Raw genomic sequence first — 13,271 nt, forward strand, 5'->3', positions numbered from 1 at the left:
GGGGGGGGGGACAGAGGGCACCCCTGCCATGTACCGTTGCAGATACAGAAGGTGGCTAACAGAGAGCCATTAACCTTAACTCTAGCAGTGGGATTGTGGTAAAGTAGGGAGATGCGGTCCAACATAGTAGGTCCAAGACTGAGATGGTGTAGCGTGGCAAACATGTAGTCCCATGCTACTCTGTTGAACAAGTCAGTCAACAAGAGGAACCCAGTATCTCAATACAAAACACAAAAATTCCCCAGCCTCAACCTGCCAGCCAGCCTGCAACCAAACAAGTAGCCCTGTCAACAGTATGCGTTAAAATCAGAGGTTTTAGTTGCACAAACTTTTGGCCAAAAATATGTAGAAGCCGCACTGCCGCGCCAAGGCACCTCTGCAAAGTGTGGTCCTAACTCTATGTATCCGAGTCTCCAAGTGTGAGCATATTAATGAAGTTGATAAATTACATGCAGGTGTACCTGGAGGTAGCCAACTCCTCCTGATAAGGTGCCCTCCTTTAGACCCCCACATCTAATTTCTGACTAAATCTTTCCTTCCAAACCTCTGTAACATTTCCAAAATTCCTCCCATCTTAACAAATGACACCACCAAGCTGCTATTTCCCTCTCTCATTATCTCTCGCCTTGACTCCTGCAACACTTTTCTCATTGGTCTACTTCTACACAATTTATCTCCCTTCACTCTACCATGTATGCTGCTGCCAGACTCACCCACCTTACAACCCCTCTCCAGTTTGTTAACGTTCCCAGATAGCAAGTAATTGAGCTGCAAGTTTGAGAATGACTCGCTAAACTATTGCAGACTTGCCGAGCTTCACAATTCTGTTGCACAATTACATCAAGTCTGCATTGCAAGTCTCCAGACCAGCGAACTTGCAGAGCTCTTGCTAAGACCTGCAGGACTCTTGCTGTAGACTTGCCAAGCAAATTTGCTACAAATTCAAAAAGTGTCGCCTAGAACTTGTGCTGCGAGTGTTCTGCAAGTCTACAACTTGCCAGGAATATGTGCAGCAAGTTAACAAAATTACAATTTCACCCCCCACAAGTTTGTAGCAAGTTATCCTTGCTATCTGGGGTTGTTGCTAATGGATCTGTCATTGGGTTTTTGGGTACACGACAATGGGACACATAAGGGCTAGGGGTGACTTAGTTCAACTCCAGTGCTCTCCATGTGTGTATTCAGCCAATTAATGGAGGAGTCTAGACAAAAACCTACTAAAAAAGAAACTTGGAAACTCAGGCCCATCTAGAAACACTAAGAATGTAGACTACGTCAAGATATATTTTTCTTTGGTGATTTTCAAAATGATGCTTCACATACTCTCTACACAGTTATTGTGCACTGTGTAAGGAGCAGAGAGCTCCCCAGGTCTAGAGATGTGGCACAGCCTCTGGAGTGGCACAGCCTCTGAAGACTTGTGTAGTGAGTATGCCTCTGGATGTGGCAAAGCTAGCCTGGACCATTGTGCACCATGTTAGGTAGCTGCTAAGCACTTAGTGTACAATGCTGTGGCACAGTGTAACCCTATATATCTATTGCCTGCTATATGCTGACAGCTTAGAGACACGCTGCTGCCGGGAAAGATCCCAACAATATTGTCGGGATTCACACTGCCACTTGATTGACAGCTTTCTAGAGGCAGAATCAGCTATTCCCACTCCATTCCCCGTCTGTCCTTCCAGGCAGCAATGGAGGAACAAAAAGGGGAAATCCCTGCAGGCAGCGGGTGACTGATAGTCACCACTCTCTGCAGGGAGAGGATTGGGAACTGAGTGATCAGCGGTATGTGATCTCTTACAGTTCTTGATCTATAGAGCCGATGTGTGACAGTCAAAGTGTTACACATCTGCTCTAATTACTGGGAAGAGTGTATTTTACTGTCCCCATAGATCTCCTTTAAAAAAAAATTGCCTGTTGATATTTTTTACGTTTTTTCTGTTACCCTCGGGATAACTTAGCAATTTACACCCTAAGCAGTCCCCCCCTTATGTACACCAACAGTTATTATGATGGTACTCACCTGTACAGAGTAATCTAATATGGCTTAAAGCTGAACTCCGGCATAAAAAAAGCCCCATCCCCCCAACACCCGCCCTCAAGGGTTAAATGCTTGCCAAGTTTAGGGGTAGAGGAATTAGGTTCCTCAAAGATTTTTCTTTTCAGTGCTCCATTTGGCAATCGCGATTTGACGTTGTCACATACAATGGTGCAGTCCTGCATTTTACATGAGGAATGGCGAGGGCCAGAGCGTCAGAGAGAGGAACGCCAAAATTCTGCCGGGGCCAGGAATAAGGTAACTGTTACAGCTTCAACTGTTTATAGAACGGAGGGCAGTTAGTGGGAGATAAAACCTCAAATATCTCCTTCAAATATCTAAAAACAAAAGCTACAAATACCCTCCTAGTGGAGATCCCGGGGCAGAAAACTTTCCTTATACACAAAATTCTTAAAATGCATTTCTATTTATTGTTCACCATGACTGATATATAAATAAAACAGGAATCTATATCCCCCATACAAAACAACAAAAATGCCTGATATTTGCACTCATAAGACATGCTTAATAAAAGATAGAACCTCTTACCGGTTGAACTCGATGAACATGTGTCTTTTTTCAACCTGACTATGTAACTATTGCACGTGTCTATCCCGTTGTTCTATAAATAAATAAATATTTGAAACATTTTCCCGCACTCCTAAGAAACTTTTTCTGCACTCAAATATCTTTAGATCTTAATTTGGCCATGATTTGAGAAATTTGTTCAGTTAGAGTTTAGTCATAATCCGAATGTCATATAGTCATTGGCAATGATCAGATGAAAACTTTTTTTTGTAGAAATGTATCCATGTATTGCTGTATTACTCCGGTATAGAGCTGACCATCTTGCAAAACAAAGTTAAAATTAATATTAAGGATTTCCGATATATACCTGCAGTTTCAATGCAATACTCCATGCAAACATAGAAGACACTTAGGGAATGCCAACATTATCTGGCGGTAACAAAATCGTTTCTTATATACACCTCAGATATTTCCTTTAGGTGCGGTAAGATGGGGTTGCTGTTACAGATGTGTCTTGTTGATCTTTAGGTTGCAGCACACACCTCCTATAGGAAAACATAATGTATGTAGCCAATACATAGTTCATCCATTATATGGCCAAACGTAAAGTACTGTGTGTATAAAGGAAATGTCCACATGTGTGAGCCATGCAACAAACTTGTAGCCACTATATGGAAAGTATTTGCCGGCTTTCATTGAATCAACATCCATACATGTGAGTAAACTCATAGCCTGTTCTCCATTTAGCACAGGCAAAGCTAGCTCCAAAACATAATCTTCACCTGTCAAAGCTCTTCAGGCATGCATATGCTCACAGATTCTAACAGTTATACAAATCAAAAGCGCCAAACTGAGACCACCAACTGAAAAGTATGTATGCGAGGATCGCTAGGGGTGCTGCCCCACTTCAGCCAGGGGAGCTGTATCACTATGGGAAAAAACAAAAGAGAAGGGCGCCACCCCCTAGTGCAGATTGTTTTTAATACGAAAAGCTGCAAGACAGAGTAAAAACATACTCACAATAGTGAATCGACATGAAAGCTTTTAGCCAAAGCATGGACGACATCAGTAAGAGGCTGCACAGTCAACCTGTGTAGCAGCACAGAATGCCTTCGTTAAACGAAGCTAGCTCCAAAATGAAGGCATTCTGTGCAGGCACACAGGTTGACTGTGCAGCCTCTTACTGATGTCGTCCATGCTTTGGCTAAAAGCTTTCATGTCGATTCACTATTGTGAGTATGTTTTTACTCTGTCTCGCAGCTTTTCATATTAAAATTTTGTTTGGAGAATATACAGGAGAGAGCAAGGAGAGACAGCCAGGAGAGAGAGCGAGGAGAGGCAGCCATGAGAGAGAGTGAAGAGAGACAGTCAGGAGACAGAGGAGAGACGGCCACTAAAGAACATGGTATGAACTTGATAAATGGACCAAAGTATAAACTGTCAAAATTTCATCCATGAGAACGTGTTTGGGGGATAATTGGGATGGAGAGAGAGAGATAGCAAGGGAGGGGCAATGAGAGAACAAACTTTCAGAGCGCAGTCCTTAGGCATACTAAGTGATGAGGAAACCTTCTGTAGCTGAACTGCAGACCCATCCTGTGTAGTGTGTAGGGAGCATGGCTGTTTACAACCAGGAACGCCAGGGCCCCATGGTTGCACCTGTCTGCTTCACATCTGGTGTCTGGGTTTCAGCTACCATGAACTCCGGACACATCATTCAAAACCCGGACTGTCCAGATGAATCCCGTACAGTTGGCAACACTAGTACATATTTTGCAAGCTCAAGGGGCAGCTGCTTTGGGCCCCACTACAATGACTGGGCCCTGGATAACTGCCCCATTTCCCCCCATTAAAGACAGCTGACACACATGTGTTTGACCAGTTGGCGCTGTTCAGACAACATCCGAATTTCCAGTTTGGTAACAGACAACCCCCAGAGGTCAGTGTCACAGGACTTGTTTATAAGCTGAGCATGGGTCGGGTACATACACACCATGTTACATAAGATTGGTTTGATAACATTTCTTGTTTTATTGTTAGCTTTGCTTGGGATATATTTTGTTGCACCGACTATTGTCTTCATGAAAAATAGTTTTTTTGCATTATTTATTGCTAGGGATAGATATTTGTATGTTCTGAGCAAGGATCACTATCTCAGGCTGATGGTTATATAACACAAACAATGTATTTATGTAAACAGCTACAGTATCTAACCCTAATCCTACCTATAGATGAGCGAGCCAAGATCCAAGCTGATATTATTATTACATTCTCAATCGTTGTTGTAATAATGAATCCAGATCAGACAAATACACATCGTCCAGCAAAGTATTTCTTTACTTCTTTTTAAAACGTTCTTTTTATTAATCAATTAACGTAACAAGAAGTATAACATAGAAGTCAGCAAAGCAAAAGTTTTGAATTCTAGAAATAGGATACAAAGAGTACCATAGTACAAATCCACATTGTTCCAAACAATCATATCGTAGTCTTACACAACATCAGAAGATAAAGATACAACATCTCAAACATGAGAAAATATATGAAAGGCAAATAACATTGTAAAGAAGAGTAAGTTACAGAGCAAAAGGAAACAAATGTAGGATAGAAAGGAAGAGAAGGAAAAGGAGAGATCCCAGCCTTCCCTCCATCCAGCCAGATCCCATCCCAGATCCTGCAAAGATACAGAGGGATGATAGAGGAAATACATTGCATAGAGGAATCCATAAGCTGCCAGGAGGACCACATTTTCTCAGAAGTAGGTAAGGTGTTACGTAAGCTTGTCATTAGGTATTACATATTGAAAATGTTATGGATGAGTCTATAGAGATCAAGGCAGAAGGGTGGTAAGGGTTCCATTATTATTATTGTTTCCATTTCAGGGAGATGAGACATATAGCGGCAGTCAGGACATGGTTGGCTGGTTTGGTACAGTGTCTGAGCATGTGTGGGAAAGGGAGACCCAGCAACCAGAGAACAGGGTCCATAACCACCAGAGTAAAGTCAACACTTGTCTCCAGTAGCCAAGAATATGAGGACCACATTTTTTGTAACCATAATGAACTGCCTTTCCTTAGGTCAGCTGACTTAGAAGGGCCAGTAATGGGGACTTTGGTATGTGCTATGGTGTTGGCTACAAAATTGAAGGTTTGTAAGTATGGGTTAGAGTAGTTTATAGAGAGTTGACCGTCTATGTAGGGAGAGTCAGCTGCTATATATTGTGCTTTTTTTTTCTTGTGCTAGAAGATGGTGAAGTGTGGTTTTGGTAAAAAGCTATGAGGGAGCGGTCCTTCATGGTCATTTCATGTGTTCCGGGTGTACTCAGTCCAGGAGAATACCAGATGACCAGTGGCAGGTCCAGTGTGTTGGGTCATACTTATACATTCCTAAATTATGAGTTTTAAGGCATTGTCAGGGGCCTGGTATGTGGTCGGTATCCTGTTGTTTAATGTTTCTTATTACAGAACCTATGTACTGCTATTTGCACTGGTGATGTGTAACATTATTGAAGGGGATCATATTGGTCGTGCAAAGTCATGCAAAGCAGAAATAATCAATGATGGCTGTTACAGCAAGGTAAACAGCTTTAATAGCACGACTACAAGTTACATAACATAGCTTAGGACATATTTTGCTGCTCCCACTGTTTGTCTTTATGGAAATTGTATTTTTTGCGTATTTTATTAGTATTTTATTAGCAGCAGGTATTTCCATGCTCAGAGCACGCATAGGTTTTCGGGTTAATGGTTATGTAACGATAACAATTATTTATTCAGACAGATACAGTATCTACCCATAATCCTACATATAGATGAGTGAGCCAAGATCTGACCTAAATCTAGCTAGGTCACAGATAGAAACAATTCCAACCAATTACAGACATCCAGGCAGAGGTTTCTAATTCCAATCAGAATGTTACTGGCCCAGCACTCCAGCACTGACTTATCAGGCCACTGTCTCTCTCTGCTGGAACTATAATGCTCATATCGGGCTGGAGATTGCTCTGTCTGACAGAACAGCAAAGAAGCCAAAGTCAAGTGCAGGAATTAGCGCTCCAGCACCCAGCCAGCAGCGGAACATGTTGTTAAAATCCTAGGACAGCCCAGTAGAATCCAGGACTGTGGGGAGGTATAGGTTTATCATTTCAGGGGTTTTTGCCATTGTTCTGCCAATATGTTCCTTAGGATAATATGTAACTACAAATATGAGGTTCTGCTGGTCAGCCAACAGCACCCGACAGCACAGTCTGGCCAGTGAAGTCCTCAATTTTATTGCACTGGTTGTTACTGATTAATACCAGTTAACTGGCTTTTCCTGGCAGCACAAAATGAGTCACAAGGCCAACAGTTAAGAAAGAGTAACTGAATAGGTTACCAAAAATGTATTAAATATTCACACATCTGTATGATTATTAGTATTACAGACATTTATATAGCGCCAACAATTCATGTAGTGCTCTATATATTGTAGACCCGGGGACCGCCTGTACAATCTAAGATTCCTATTTCACACACATATACTAGGACTCTTTCATAAACAGGAGCCAATTAACCTTCCAGCATGTCTTTGGAGTGTGGGAGGAAACCCGCACTAGCAGAGTGTGAACATGCAGACTCCATGTAGATAGTGTCCTGACTGAGGACCCCAGTGCTGCAATGTAGAAGTCCCGACCACTAAACCACTGTGCTGCCTATTAAAATATAATATAAAAAACAAAGACTTTGTAATAAATAGAAACTGTGACATTCATTGGTAGCAACAAAACCTGAATAAGTGGAGACTGATTGCCAAACATTATACAAACAAGCTCAAATGAATTGCTAAAATATTACATCTAGGGATGAGGTTTGGGGGGTTCGTCACTTCTATGAGACCGAGGTGAGCCCTGAGTGATTGAGGTTCACAGTCCTTGGGTTTTGATGCAAACATTTGCAATCCTGAATTCTTTGTAATCAAAATGTCTCATGTGGCATTTGAACTTAGTTTAGGTGGCTTAGAAGGGCCAATAATAGGGGCTTTGTATGTGCCAGTCCCTCACTATAAAAGGACGGGTTCCCAGCAGACACATGTCTGTGTGTAATAGATTAGGGAGAATTGAAAGTTCTCTGCTCATTGCAAATGGTGCTATACTGTGGTGGGTGACCCAATGCCATTTTTATGATGGCACTTACTTGCTGGCCACCCTTTCACATGCCTTGCACATCCCCATGCTGGTGGTAGGGTAGTTCATCATGAAGGTCCTTTTCAGGCGAGAAGGATATGTGGGCTGGCAGCCACTCAGCGACACAAGCTGCAAGCTGCCTGCCATCTGCCTCATCTGTGACACACCAACGCACCAGAACTCAACATTGGTCTTGTTGAAGAGTTTACAGCAACAGTGTACCATGCGTGTTTATGGTACAAGGACAGGTTCCGGGAAGCTGGGGCTCTTATCACCGCTGCAATAGCTCATCATTCAGCAAGCATGTAGTATTTTGGCAGTTTTTCAAGAGGTGACCAAACTGGTGAGCCATGATGAGGCAAGGATTATTATTATACAGGATTTATATAGCGCCAACAGTTTGCGCAGCACTTTACAATATAAGGAAGACATTACAATACAATTCAAGACAAGACGGTAAGGAGGGCCCTGCCCCTGAGGGCTTACAATCTAAAAGGGGAGGGGGAAGTGATACATGAGGAGGTAGCTGTGTGGGGATGAATTGTTTGAGAACGTGATGGTTCAGTGGTTAGGTTGAGGTGGGATAGGCTTCCCTGAAGAGATGAGTCTTTAGGGAACGCTTAAAAGCAGTTAAGGTGGGAGAATGATGGACAGGTTGGGGTAAAGAGTTCCAGAGGATGGGAGAGACTCTAGAGAAGTCCTAGAGGCGAGTATGGGAGGAGTCGACAAGGGAGCTGGAAAGCAGGAGGTCTTGGGAAGAGCGGAGGGGACGGTTAGGGTGATACTTTGAGACGAGGTCTGAGATATAGCCGGGGCCAGAGTTGTGGATGGTTTTATACATGACCTCTGGTGAGGAGGATTCTTGGATCTGCTCAATATGCCACTCCCAACCCAGGCACTTATGTTAGCCCACGAAAAGGATATAAATGTTTTTTAATAGGGTTGCACAGATACCAAGTACAGTACTCGGTACAAGTACGAGTACATGTACCGATACTTTTGAGCTCCAGGACTACACTAGAGAAAAATGCAAAAATTATGAGGCAGCTGTCATTTGTAAGGAGCATGCGGACCTCCTGGGATTTGTACATCTCTGTTTTAATGTACGATTTTGTTTTTATAAATATAAATAAAGGGATGCACAGATACCAGTTTTGCGAGTACGAGTACTGGTACTTGCCGAATACTTACAAGTACGAGTAATTGGTCTTGTTGAAGAGTTTACAGCAACAGTGTACCATGCGTGTTTATGGTACAAGGACAGGTTCCGGGAAGCTGGGGCTCTTATCACCGCTGCAATAGCTCATCATTCAGCAAGCATGTAGTATTTTGGCAGTTTTTCAAGAGGGGACCAAAGTGGTGAGCCATGATGAGGCAAGGATTATTATTATACAGGATTTATATAGCGCCAACAGTTTGCGCAGCACTTTACAATATAAGGAAGACATTACAATACAATTCAAGACAAGACGGTAAGGAGGGCCCTGCCCCTGAGGGCTTACAATCTAAAAGGGGAGGGGGAAGTGATACATGAGGAGGTAGCTGTGTGGGGATGAATTGTTTGAGAACGTGATGGTTCAGTGGTTAGGTTGAGGTGGGATAGGCTTCCCTGAAGAGATGAGTCTTTAGGGAACGCTTAAAAGCAGTTAAGGTGGGAGAATGATGGACAGGTTGGGGTAAAGAGTTCCAGAGGATGGGAGAGACTCTAGAGAAGTCCTAGAGGCGAGTATGGGAGGAGTCGACAAGGGAGCTGGAAAGCAGGAGGTCTTGGGAAGAGCGGAGGGGACGGTTAGGGTGATACTTTGAGACGAGGTCTGAGATATAGCCGGGGCCAGAGTTGTGGATGGTTTTATACATGACCTCTGGTGAGGAGGATTCTTGGATCTGCTCAATATGCCACTCCCAACCCAGGCACTTATGTTAGCCCACGAAAAGGATATAAATGTTTTTTAATAGGGTTGCACAGATACCAAGTACAGTACTCGGTACAAGTACGAGTACATGTACCGATACTTTTGAGCTCCAGGACTACACTAGAGAAAAATGCAAAAATTATGAGGCAGCTGTCATTTGTAAGGAGCATGCGGACCTCCTGGGATTTGTACATCTCTGTTTTAATGTACGATTTTGTTTTTATAAATATAAATAAAGGGATGCACAGATACCAGTTTTGCGAGTACGAGTACTGGTACTTGCCGAATACTTACAAGTACGAGTACTGATACATTTTTGTTTATTGTCATGTGACAGTGTTTCTGAAACAATACAGACTAATGATTTCAGGACAGTGGTGGAGTGCCAGAGCCAGGTCCCAGCTGCAACCGCTGCAACCCTGGTAGTTCTCATGAAAATGCCAAGTATCTGCACTGGTACTCGAAAAGTATCTGTGCATCCCTATTTTTTAACCATAATGCACTGCATTGGCCTTTGAACTAGACTAGTCTAGAAGGGCCAATAATGGGAGCTTTGTTATGTGCCAGCCCCCTCACTATAAAAAGGGGGGGCTAAAAGCAGCCATAGGCAGAGAGCATAGGGAGAGATTAGGGTCAGTTAAGAAAGTTTACTTACATTCTAATTGCTAGCTCATTGGTCAGTATTATGGGGTCTGTTGTTCATTTTTTATGATAGGGCCTTTATTTTAGGGTAAGTGTTTTTTCTGGGTGTTATTTCTGGGTTTTCATTTATATGGGGGATATAATTGTTTTATTGTATGTTGATAGGGCCTTTTTTAGTTTGAACTTTTTGATTTATTTATGTATTTATTTTTTTGCAAGGGTCTCCTTTAAAAAAAACAAAAAACAAGCTTTTGTTTCAGATTTGGTATTTGGGGGATTTAATTTCCGTTTTATGTTGATAGGACCTTTTGTAAGTCTGTCGTGCTGAAAGTTCAGTATCCATTTTTTGTCATTCTGTTCTGGTAGCTGCGTTTTGTTTGTAGTACATTGCTGCAGCTTTTGAAAGAAAAAAAAAACCTGAAGAGCTAAAGCCAGTTTCACCACAAACTATCACCCATATTCACTGCACCCCCCGCCTATCCCCATAGTCAAAATGAGAAAAAGACTGGTTAGGCCTATTATTACTGATAAGTTTTCAATTATGCAGCGCCAACACAAGTGTTACAAAAAATAGGTAAAAGTGATAAATTTAAACAACACAATGTGAACAATGCACCGTTGATAAACAATAACTGTGAATCATGTTATTCCGTGAAGCAAACTAGTAAGGATGTGGAACTAGATCCACTATTATACATCAAATGTATCTTTATATATAACAAACAAAAAAATGAGATTTAAAATAAAGGTGAAAAATCAAACATGTGTTGTGTATTTCTTTTTTCAAACACCGTGAATAAAAATAAGGTGTTCCAGGTGTGGAAAGTTTGTAAATCCGAAACAGTTCCGTGATAAATTGTTGGGGATGCGGGCAAATGCCGTACGTGTCCCCTCGGGGTGTATACTCACCACAATGTAGTGGCTGTGGTAAGCAGTCTGAAGCGCTTTGAAGGGAGCAGATTATTACTGATAACTGGATTGACCATCTCCCATAAAAGATCATTGATCCTATTTTTTAGGGGTGATCACATTATTTCTACTACTACAGATGTTAGACTCAGTGGCCTGTAGTTTCCAGCTTTTTCCTTACTGCTCTTCACCTGACCCCTGTGTCCTACAACCGGCAGCAGAGACAGCCAAAAGTTAGCAACAGATAAGTACGAATTTGACCACAAATACTACAGGATGGTCGAATGTGTAAGGATGAATACAATGGCCGTGAACATCCGTGCTGCCCAGCACTTTGCTTAACACAATCATTGTATAGGAGACATGCATTGCGGAAGTCTAGAGAGAGAGAGAAGAGGGAGGCACGTTGGAGACATCTCCTGCACCAGTCTATTATGAGGAAAACATGGGCATTTGGATAAGAGTCTCTGATCTGTCCATTGACTATCCCAACAAGATTAGGTTTGTAAGAACCTTCATGTCTTCTGGAGCACGTTCTGTCCTTTCTATGCAATTGTTATGACAATCATCTATGTAGCTGAGAACGTGAAAGGAGACTGTGTAGGAAGAAAGGTTGTAAGGAGTCCATACAAGGTGTGGCCCTGATTCTCTCACCGTAGCATGATAGCAGAGATCCTGTTCTCTGATTGGGGGTGTTTTTGTGCTGATTATATTACAGGATGCCTGGTTCTGCTAGGTCAAGGTCATTCTACAGAAGCTGGAAAGTAAGCCAACTCACCTCTTACACAGAAGAGGATCAAGGCCCTCTGATATAAAAGAGAAAGAGGGAGGTGATGGTGTAGAATACTTGGTATGAAGTGTGTTAGGGTTCTGGAGAAAGTTTATTGGATGACAGAATAACTTTTTAATGTCAACTTATCTCAAATCAAAACTTTATTTTGTGTGTGTGAAGAGATTCTTGAGTGAGTCAAAAATATAAAGTGTGCAGCAGAAAACTCTTCCAGCTAGATAGGACTAACAATGATGAGCCACCTTTTCTGGGGTCTTTTGGTGACGGAAGAAAGAAACAGAAAACACATTCCAGAATTATACAAATAATGTTCTTCCATTGTTCTAAAGATGTCTTCATTAAGAAATTGACCATAAACTGCAATGTTGTCAATTATTTCCCTGAGGAATTCTGTAATGGATAGTATGGGCACAGGTTAAGTCCCCTTCCAATTTACTGGAAAGGTCCAGTTAGTCAACATGCTCCTTCCACCCAACTCCCTAATACACTGCATAGAAGTACCTGTGTGGGAAAAAATACCGTATTTTGCGTTCCATAAGACGCACCGGACCATAGGACGCAGGGAGGTCCGGTGCGCCTTATGGAGCACTTCACAGCCCGTAGATTCTGTCACAGCTTCTGTGACAGAAGCTGTGACAGAAGCTGCAGTTAGTGACTGCTGAGACAGGTTGCGCTGTGATTACAGCGCCACGGTCTCAGTGATCACACAGAGCAGACGAAAAAGGTCCGTTCTTCATCTGCTCTATGGTGATCTCGATCACCGCCGCCGATGCCGCCGCTCGATTTTACTACGAGTGATCTGATTAGATCACTCGTATTAAACGAGCAGTGGCTCCTACTGTACATTTAGCTCTGCTTTAGCGGGGCTAAATGTACATAAAGCTACTCGGCCGGCGCCCGAAACTGCATGTCTCGGCCGTCGGGATTCGCTCCATAAGAAGCAGGCACATTTTCCCCATCATTTGGGGGGGGTGCGTCTTATGGAGCAAAAAATACTGTAGATAAAATACTTACATTTCCCCAACATCCTCCCACAGCACCTAGAAAGAGTCACATCAGTCATCCTGCTTCCGGTCAGATCTCAAAGAATGTTGAGTCGGCCAAATCTTGTGAGAAGCTGATCCTGCACTGTGCTGCAGAGTCATCTGCTTAGATTAGGGCTACTCAGCAATCCTCGCGATCTTGTTGGCAGGAGGATGACGTCACGCACTGCTTTATGGAAATCGGGGAAAGGTAAGTATATTATCAAACTCCCCCCCCCCCCCCCACGATTTTTTTTCGACTTGTTTT

The sequence above is a fragment of the Nanorana parkeri genome, unplaced genomic scaffold, assembly GCF_000935625.1.
Source record: "Nanorana parkeri isolate BGI_ZX_2015 unplaced genomic scaffold, ASM93562v1 scaffold1390, whole genome shotgun sequence".
NCBI lineage: Eukaryota > Metazoa > Chordata > Amphibia > Anura > Dicroglossidae > Nanorana > Nanorana parkeri.